Here is a 10,630-nt window from a genome sequence, read left to right on the forward strand (position 1 = left end):
ACGTCCTTATCGCGGCCCATAAAGCTGTGAATGACCCGCCTTGGCACAATTTCGCGGCCTTGTCTCCGTATACCTTCCTGCCTCCCACAGCCCTAGCCCCTCCCCCGCCCTTCTGATCCTCTCTGGAAACCCCACAGGATTTACTCTGCTCCACTCCGTGTGGGCACCTCCAGAAGTGCCCATTTTCTCTGCTTGTACCTGCTTCCTCCCGGGAATCTGCTTGGCGGATGTCTGTCTGTCCAGCCGCAGCAGAATCACCACTTCCTCGGAGAAATCTTGCTGCATCACCAAGGCCAAATCGAAACCTCCACGCGTCCGGCTTCCAAGTCTCCTTGACTTTGCATTTTTGTGGGATTATCCCACTTTCTACTTACAGGGCCATTCTGCATATTTAGTGGTTTGTCTTCTTTGCATCGCGTGTCTCTGGCGCCAGGCATTGGCCTGCACGCAGGATACAGTCAATGAAGCTCTCCTAAATGAATGAATAAACGAGTCCTAGAAATAGAAATAAGATCATCAAAACATAAAAGAAGCCTAGCTGTAGCCAAGTTACTCACAATTTGTGGATATTTATTTCTGCGAATTCAGTCAGATTCTCTCTCTCTTTCTCTCTCTCTCTCTCTCTCTCTCTCTCTCTTACTCATATCGGAGTCAGAGACCAACTTAAACCCCCGTGGCTTTTTCACATTAACTGATGCCCAGCCCGCTAGGCTTCTGTGCTTAGGTAACTGGTAGTTCACGTACACGTGACGTTTTTATCTTTGGGGATAAAAATAAAATTTTCGAAAACAAATGCTGTCATACAAGATATTAACTGTCCTCACCGGGTGTCATTTAGAAACACTGTAGTCATGATTTTCCTGCCTTTTTTCAGGTTGCTAATAAATGGTCTCCTCACGTCAGCACCACAAGACCCCACAGATAGCCCTGAAGGCCTCTTTCCCAGTGTGGCAGGTATAACTTGTCAACTCATCCAACAGCCCTTTCTCCCAACTTTCTATTCCTTGCTCTCTTTCAATGATAGAGGCTAAGAAAGCCAGAAACCCAATTTGTCATCAGCTTTCCTTCTAGCTGGTGGTGGCTAGTGAGAAATAAAGGAACACCTACAAGGAGGAAGGAATATAGGGAAATATTTCGCTTTAAAAAATAAAAATAAACAAGGTCAACCTAAGATGTGCTCTCTTAATACTGATTATCCATTACTTCTACCTTGGAATTTGATTGTGATGCCTGGAGCTTTAGCAGCCATCCTGTGACCCTGAAGTGACAAGCATGAAGGCAGAGGGAACTGATCAAGATGGAAGAACTTCTGAACTAGCCTATTGTAGGTTCACAACCCTCTCTGGACTTTCTAGCATAATCTGAAAACAGCCCCGTATGCAGGGGGCAGGAAGATACTGAAGAAAGAGGCAGGCCACTGCATGTTGGTAGGTGGCCATTTTAATAACCGTGAAGGGAATTTACATACAAAGCCCTAACTGGGCTCAGTCACATAGCCCCTGCAGGTGTTCTCAACACCACATCACCATCTCAAAGGCAATGTCCTTGGAGCTAACTCTGTGAGCTGGAAAGGAAAGCAGAACCCACATTCCAAGCGGGGGGTGGGGAGGAGCCTCCAAGCACCCAGCTCCAGCTCACAGGTCCATCAGCAGTCACATCTTTTTTTACCATGTTCCCTTATACTTGTTATGTTTACCTTCAGCGTTCTTGTCAGAAATAACTGTTTCTGCACTATTAGCTGGTTTTTTCTGTGATTGGCGGTCAAAAGTAACTTGAGTGATACACTTAGTTAGAATAGGACCATTGAGCAACTTTCAAGGTAGAGTTGATCAACCAGACACAATTCTAACCATAGTGAACTCCAACCCTCAGTTTTCTCTATCCACAAAGCTATCGTGAAAGACTTTATTTCAAAGTCCTTCCTCAAGTAAAGATACACAGAGACTGTGATATTTCCCCTCCTTTGATAGTTCTGTAGGTTTACCCCATAAGCATTGCTCTTGGCCTGAAAACAATATAGATAATAGACATATTGTGCTCACGTCCATTTTCTGTGAGATTTGATCTGGATTAACATTAAGCCTCTGAAGACCTTGTTCTCTGGCAGCTTCATCCTTACCCTTTTTCGTGATTCGTTTTTGAAGTGGGTAGGTACTTTTGCCCTCTGAACACATAAAAACGGAAAACCCAACAAAACAAAGAATAAGTTCTCCTGCTCCTCCAAACTCTTCCACGGTTCTGGATCTTGAAAAGTTTTCAGAGGCTCTCTCCAGTCAACAGAATAGTCCCAGCATCCTCTGGCATTGGTTAGAATATCAGCTGGGTTTCCGTGTCAAGGACTCAAAATAATAGTGGCCTCAGTAAGAAAGGGGATTACTTCTAGCCTAACGGTCCAGCTGCTGGCAGAATGCATTGGCATGGTAGTTCCAGAGTGTGAGCCGCCCAGTTTCCTTCCATCTTCTTTCTCTGACATATCTGGTTGGCTTGTTCTCTCATTCCAAGATGGTACCCGCCACATCCACATTCAGGGCAGCAAGATGGAAAAAGGAAAATGGAAGATGTCCTTCCCCTCAAAGGGCATGACCCAGGAATTGGCACTCATCGTTTACACTCATGTCTAACTGACTACAGCTTAGTTGCATGGCCACACCTGCATGTAAAAAGGCTATTCTGGGAAGCCATGTGCCCCGCCAAATAGCAGGGCTTCTATCACTGTAGACAAAGGGAGGAGAGATTGTGAGGGATAATTTACAGTCTCCATCAGACTTCCCCACCAAGAGAAATCTGATTTCCTGGACTAAAGTCCTGGTAACAAACAAAAATGCAATAATCAAAATGAAATCAAGCCAAAGGCTGAAGCTGGCTCTTGGGCAAGACAGAGATCACTCACTTTAATCAGAGAGGCCCAATATTTTCTAAGAATTTTCTCTAGAATAGCAGTTCTCAAGTATGGCCGGGACCAGCAATGTAAGGGTCACCTAGGAATTGTTAGAAATGCAAATTCTTGGGGCCTGCTTGACTGACTGAATCAGGAACTCTAGAGGTGGGGCTCGGTCATCTGCTCTTGATGAGCTCTGCAAAAGATTCTAAGACATATTCCAGTTTGAGAACCAGCACACTAGGGGCGCCTGGGTGGCACAGTCGGTTAAGCGTCCGACTTCAGCCAGGTCACGATCTCGCGGTCCGTGAGTTCGAGCCCCGCGTCAGGCTCTGGGCTGATGGCTCAGAGCCTGGAGCCTGTTTCTGATTCTGTGTCTCCCTCTCTCTCTGCCCCTCCCCCGTTCATGCTCTGTCTCTCTCTGTCCCAAAAATAAATAAACGTTGAGAACCAGCACACTATAAAGTATAGCACTTCCTGGGTTCATAGCAAGCATTTATAATTCCTACAATAGGACTCCTGGTACCTGAAGAGTTCTTGGACACAGATAAGTAATAAATGATTCAGTTAAGGAAAAGTTCTGAGTAAAATGGATTCCAAATAAAACATGTATCTTTACATTGGGGAGTCTTTAATTCTTCCTAAGAAATACTCTATTAGAGGGGCGCCTGGGTGGCTCAGTCGGTTAAGCGTCCAACTTCGACTCAAGTCATGATCTCGCGGTCTGTGAGTTCAAGCCCTGCGTCGGGCTCGGTGCTGACAGCTCGGAGCCTGGAGCCTGCTTCGGATTCTGTGTCTCCTCTCTCTCTCTCTCTGCCCTCCCCCTGCTCATGCTCTGTCTCTCTCTGTCTCTCAAAAATAAAATAAAACATTAAAAAATTTTTAAAAGAAAGAAATACCCTATTAGATATGTATGTAACCTTTTCAAAAACAACAGTTACGCAGGAGTGGATTTAAAATCAAGAAAAGGGCAAATCTTCCTCTTACTATATCGTCATCATAAAGACACGGATCAGCTCTCTTTCTGATGCAGTCAGCATCATGGAAAGGACATCCAGCAAGGCATCTCACCCCAAAGGAAGGAGTGCTGAGGGGTCCACTAGGTGGAGGAGGAGGGGGTCTCTGGGGACATCCCTCCACACAGTGCTTTTCTGGTCTAGCTCATGAACAATTACTTATATACCCAGTCTCCTTTCTCATATGGTTTTATTACCTATAAGAGGTACAACATTGTCTTTATAGTCATTTACAGCAGTTCCACTCAAACATTTGCAGGTGAATCACCTGGGGATCTCGATAAAATGCAGATTCTAATTCAGTAGGCCTGGGCCCAGGTAGCAAGGATTTGTAGAATAACAGGATAAACAATGGAGGCGATGTTTCAGAAAGCCTCCCAAATGTAGCTGACGTCGGCTGAAGTGGGGACTATTCAAATTAAATCTTCAACACCTGGCAGGTTAAAAAAAAGAATAGAAAAGATGCTTATTTGCCGGGAGCAGTGCACAAGGAGAGGAAAAAAGGAAGGGGGTACAGGATGCTCATTCCCCCGATTGTTGTCCTACCCTTGCTTCCGGGACAGAACATCCTCACAGTGGGCAGAGCTGTTTTACCCTGGGAATCATTATAGTTGATGACAGGCATTCTGTGATGCACGCATTCAGTTAATAAATGCCTACTGAACCATGATTATGTGCGAAGGGGGTCAACTCGAGTCTCAGAGCATCACCTGAGAAACGAAAAGGGCACCAGTATGGTCCCACACTCCGGCTAGGCTTTAGCTTCTTAGAATGCTCCCCACCACACCTTCTGTCCCTCAGAGCCCTGGCCTATTTCCAGAAAATCACCCTAGAAATAGGCTCTTACTTCTCATTGGGCTGTTTAGTAGCTTTGCCTGACAAGGGCTTGCTTATATGTGGTTCATTTGCTTTACGCCACAGGAGAAAATGTCCTCCGGTTGGGGAGGTGTTTTGTCCAAGGGGGCCCCCGTGGCATCTGCGTCCTCTGCTTATTTAGAGCTAGGGTTCAGCATTCCCTCCTTCAATGCAAAATCATTCTTTTAGCCCAGTGTTAATGACAGCCCTCAGTGTCTTAACCGAAAGATTAAATGTGCTTCTTCCTTTACCATTCTTTAAACCAAGATGAACTTCTGGAAATTCCCCACACACATGCTGACCCTAGCTCTCCTTTCCTCATCTCCCACAAAAGAACATTAGGAAAACTCTAAGAACCCTTCTACTCAAGAGAAATCAAGAGACCATAAAGGCCCTGGCTGACCTGAACCTATGTTTCCAAGTCAAAAATCAAGAATCTGCCTGGAAAATGCAGAAGTACTTAGGGGGACAAAGGAACAGAAAATTTAGCAATAGGCTTGTCCTAAAACGTTTCAAATATATATTCATCTTATAATTGGTAACTGGAAGTGTTCTAGAGAGGACATAGGAGGGGGTAAAAGGGATACAGGAAAGGGACACAGAGAAAAGACAGTGATTATATGCTTCATAACTGTATCACTCAGGATAAGCTAGATCAGTTTTTGAGGCCTATTTTTCATTTATCACCCTCCAAAGAAGTCTTTCTTTTTGGACATGTTTTTATTAATGCCCCCCATGAAATTTCTGTACCACAGATATGCTATCTGTTTCTTATATATACTATAATAATATATATTAATGTGTATAATATATAAATATATTATATATGATATAAATATAATAATTATATATAATATATAAATATATTATATATGATATAAATATAATAATTATATATTATATATAACATATGTTATATATATATATATGAGATATATATTCTATATATATATATCATATATATATTCACCCACCCCAGGAACCAAGTTGCATCCCTTGTATGTGATATCCTCCCTCCCCCTTAAGAATGTATGGGTTAGATGCTACTCGGTAACAATCCCAAATCTTAGTAGATGGCTACAGCAAAGCTGTGTCTCACTCACATTCCCTATATATCACGTGTCAGATGACGGGGAGATGTTGCTCCCCAAATCTCTTATCCCCAGGATCCAGGCTGACAAAGCAACTACCAATTTCAGTGTTGGCAGATACCAATGGCAGAGCGTTCAGGAGGGTCTCACACCTGTAATTAAATGCTGTGACTCACAAGACGCATGTCACTTCTCATCTCGGGTCATTGGCTGGAAATACGCCCTATGGGTCCCCCCAACCACAAGGAGACCAGAAAGTTTGATTCTATTATATGCCTAAAGATAGAGAACAGGAGGAAATGGCAGGCAAAAGCCATCAAAAGCTCTCAAAACAACCCTGCATTTGGACAGCCCTGCTATGAAAGAGTGCACGTTGCTAAATATATACAGAAAGACTCTCGGGACCATAGGATGTGAATTTTCCTTGTCCGAGGCTCACCTGAGTTTTTGCCAGAATTAATCAACGTAGATGCCTCCCGGTCTCTACCACCCTATCCGATGTCCGGTCCATTCATATCCCAAGTACACTGTAGCCACACACACCTCATTCCCCTCTTCTTTCACAACCATTCCCACTTCAATTCTCCATCTAGAGATCAAAAGTCAACAAAAGGAAGTTAGAAGCCTACAAAGTCTGTCTGTCAGAGAAACTCTTTACACTGCAAAATATTTCAACTGCCAGTACCTTCTGGGGAAGCTGGTGAACCGGACACAAATAGTTCAACACATAAGCAAGGGTCATCATCAAGGGGAAGCTTGAGGTAAGTGCTCAAGAAATACCTGATAAATCAATGAATGAAAAGCATAATGCCCTAAATAATACATTTTCCAAAGCTCCAAATAATACATTTTCCCTCTAGTTGTTGTTTTCCTTATCTTGATGTGGACCGTGGTACTCTCCTTCCTCCCGTGCTATGTTCCAGGCTTAGCTTAACAACAAACTCTGTTTCCATGCGGTCCTATCGTTGGCTTGACAACTAGGTTTGGAGTATCCGTGTTTATTGTTCCGCGTCCTCTTTCCTTCCTCCCTGTTTGCAGGCAAGGCCTTGTAACTGGCCCCTTCTCTAGATTGCTCCATTCTCTGTTTGATCTGTGACGTTCTGGGTCTCGTGTTAGCCCTCCCCGAATTCTCCAGAAGAAAGGATCTGATGACATAAACGCCTTGACAGTGAAACGGTGACATTAATAAACAGAAAGTAATCAGATACGACTGCAAAATGCCAGAAACGTGTATACGCAAGAGCTGTGCAGGTCCAGCCAAGAATTGTTATGGGTTTGCTGTTTCTCATTTTAAAGTACACTAACGGAACAGGTGTTTAGCGGTCAGTATTAGTCCCCTTTCACATATAGTTATGTGAACAGGCACTCCTGATGCTGGGGTTTCACTGCTCTCAAAAACTATGAAATATGAACAAAAACAAATCAGCCAGTTGGTCCATATTTTGGCAGTTCAAGTGTCCAAGTGAAGGTGTGTGACTTTCAAACCAAAATATTTCCTTACCAATATGAAAATGTTAGTGAAGCACCTCCTGGGACAGAGTTAGGGGCCAGAGTGAGGACATGAGAATAAGAGCTCGTCTTTCTGTTCTACAGTGGGGATAGAGTGAATAAAAAAAATACCATTGAGGGAAGGGAGAGGAGGAAGATGCCCCCAGGCCAGCAGAAAAGTTTTGAGTCAGGTATTCTATTTTATTTTATCTTTTTCAACGTTTTTATTTATTTTTGGGACAGAGAGAGACAGAGCATGACCGGGGGAGGGGCAGAGAGAGAGGGAGACACAGAATCGGAAACAGGCTCCAGGCTCTGAGCCATCAGCCCAGAGCCCGACGCGGGGCTCGAACTCACGGACCGCGAGATCGTGACCTGGCTGAAGTCGGACGCTTAACCGACTGCGCCACCCAGGCACCCCTGAGTCAGATATTCTAGAACCAAGCCTCAGAAAGGGCAACTGAGACTTGCTCTGAACTATTTCTACCTCTCTTCGTCTGATATTCTTGACAAACAACAGATTGGAGAGGAAGAGTGCAAAAGGCAAAGAAAGGACAGGATCTTACTTTGCCCTTTCAGGGCAGGCTGCCTATTTGCCAAACAACACGTATTTCCTGAGCATGATAGGAGGTAGGCACTGCCCTAGGCACTAGGGATTACACACACTGGGGCACAGCACAGATACAGTCCCTGATCCCATGGAAGTAACGTTTGCATGGAGAGGAAGAGACCAGGAAGGAGTAAACAAACAAATCAGTGAGGCAATTCTGTGTGATGGTGAATGTTAGAAAGAAAAGAAAACAGAATCAGGTAATTTTCTTTTTAACAATACGAGAGTAGTCTGTTACTTTAAGCAAAGTGGTCGGGTAAGATTCTTCTAAGGTAATGTCATTTGAACTGAGACATAAATGATGAGAAAGGGACGATAAGTACAAAGCCCTGGGGGCCGTAACGAGTTTGGCCCATTCAAGGAACAGAAAGAAGGCCGTGTGCCTGGAAAAGCAGGGACGGTTGTGACAGGAGATGAAGCTGAAGTCTTAAGTTGACTCTAAAGTTTTTTCTTATTGTTTATTTATCGTTGAGAGAGAGAGAGAGAGAGTGCCGGGGAGGGGCAGAGAGAGAGGGAGACACAGAATCCGAAGGGGGCTCCAGGCTCCGAGCTGTCAGCACAGAGCCCCACGCGGGGCTGGAACTCACAAGCTATGAGATTATGACCTGAGCTGAGCGACCCAGCTGAGCGACTGAGCCACCCAGGCGCTCATAAGTTGAATCTAAATCATGTGGGTCTTAGGGGCATCCGGTGGCTCGGTCAGTTAAGCATCTGTCTCTTGGTTTCAGCTCTGGTCATGATCTTGTGGTTTCGTGAGCTCAAGCCTCGCATCCAGCTCTGCACTGGCAGCACAAAGCCTGCTTGGGATTCTCCCTCTCCTTCCTCTCTGACCCTCCCCCACTCGCACTGTTGCTGTGTCTCTCAAAATAAGTAAACTGTAAAATTTTAAAAAAAATTTTAATAGTAAAATAATAATAAATCATGTGGGTCTTAAATTTCTGCATATATATATATATGTATATATATATATATATATATATATATATATATATATATATACACACATAGTGTGGCTGTCACAAGTCAGAGTGAGGAGAGCAGGCGTGGGTTGTCTCCCCTATATCTACCCCAGCTGGCAAGTACGTTCTCACAACTAGTTAGTGTAGAAGAATCATTCTGTCCTAGGCCAAGTTTTCTAGAAGTAGTCCCTGAGACAAGGACTCACCTACAAGTGATTTACTAAGGAATTTTGCCAGGAAGAAACCGGTAAGGGAAGGTGGGAAAGCGAGAGAAAGATGAAAAAACTAAGGAAGGGAGGATCTTCAGAAGGGCTTAGGAGCCCTATAGTCTAATCCCCAGAGGCCAATCCAGGCAAAGTGGGTTCCAGTGTCCTATCCAGAGTCCTCTGAAAAAGAGCTATGGTGGTAACAATTGGAAGCAGAAGCCCCATGAAGCGTGCGTGCGCGCGCGCGCACACACACACACACACACACACACACACACACACACACAGTAAAATCAGATCCTACAGGACTGGAAAGAGTACCTACATGATCCATTACACAGCCTAACCCTTCAAAATAAGTCTCCACCACCTACTCCCTCTGTGATCTCAGTGTTCTCATCTATATAATGTATATGATCATAGTTCCTTCCTTACGGGGTTATTCCAAAGATGTAAATAATGATAATGCATTTCATATTTTAACACAATACCTAGCATATAGTAGGCACTCAACAAACAGTATTATTTTTTTTCATCTAATCAGGCATTCCAAAATTGCTGCACCAATCTAATGGAATATGTTCCCGTTTACTGCTTTCTCCATACTCATATGAGATCATAAAAGCTCCACCTATTTCCATAAATATAATGGCTTTATAATAAGGTCAGTTGGCAGGCTAGAGGATTAGCCTCAGAACCTTCAAAGAGAAACACAACTGCATTCCCACCTAATTATACATCAAGGCATCCTTAAGAATCTCTTCCTGCTGGGGAGGCCCAGGAATATTCTTAATAATAACCAGGGAATGTCATTAGCTATCACAAATACATTTAGAAATCACAGCTGTCCAAAGACTTCAATCAAATTCTTTACATTTGAGTCCATTAAGGGTGATAATAGACTTGCTTCATGGATTCTTGGATATATTTCACTGCTTCCACATTGTACTTCAAATGCTATCTTACTTCCTAATAATGAAGGTACAGGTTCACTTCAGCAGAACTTTTCAAAACTTGATTAAAGGACCCAATGTCAAAGAATCTCTATTTAGCACTCAGTGGGACTTTGAACCTCTAATCATGTTCACATGTCTTTTATCATCCCATTTCCTGGCACCAGCATTTTGAGTGGTTTTCAGGCTGGCCTTTTTCTTTCTTTCCATTAAAATGAGCCCAAAGACAAGCAAAGGATGACCTTGAAGTATGGGACTTAGAAACCAAACTCAGTACACACAGGGTTCTAATACAGAACCGGATCCACTCGGCTCAGGTTCTAGTTGGAAAGGAGAAGAATACATTCCATTCATTCCACTTCTTTGTGTGTGTGTGTGTGTGTGTGTGTGTGTGAGAGAGAGAGAGAGAGAGAGAGAGAGAGAGAGAGAGAGAGAGAGAGAATACAAGTGGGGGATGGGCAGAGAAAGAGGGAGACACAGAATCCGAAGCAGGCTCCAGGCTCTGAGCTGTCAGCACAGAGCCCAACGCAGGGCTCAAACTCACAGACTGTGAGATCATGACCTCAAGAGTCAG

The 10,630-nt window shown here is 43.9% G+C and overlaps 1 long non-coding RNA gene across 6 annotated transcripts in view; it reads right to left on the reverse strand.

Annotated features, from left to right (window-relative positions):
* Nucleotides 1-775, reverse strand: part of LOC109491563 — an 84,242-nt gene extending 83,467 nt beyond the window's left edge. Inside the window, exons 1-2 of one of the 6 annotated variants that reach the window (XR_006585608.1) lie at nucleotides 558-738; nucleotides 199-472 (exon numbers count right to left, since the gene is read on the reverse strand). This is a non-coding gene — a long non-coding RNA (uncharacterized LOC109491563). Of the gene's footprint in view, nucleotides 1-198 lie in introns of all 6 variants that reach the window. The other 5 variants (XR_006585611.1, XR_006585612.1, XR_006585607.1 and 2 more) reach the window with 5 other exon arrangements.
* Between the last annotated feature and the right edge of the window lie 9,855 nt (nucleotides 776-10,630).

Source organism: Felis catus, chromosome C2, assembly GCF_018350175.1.
Source record: "Felis catus isolate Fca126 chromosome C2, F.catus_Fca126_mat1.0, whole genome shotgun sequence".
In the NCBI taxonomy this organism is placed as follows: Eukaryota; Metazoa; Chordata; class Mammalia; order Carnivora; family Felidae; genus Felis; species Felis catus.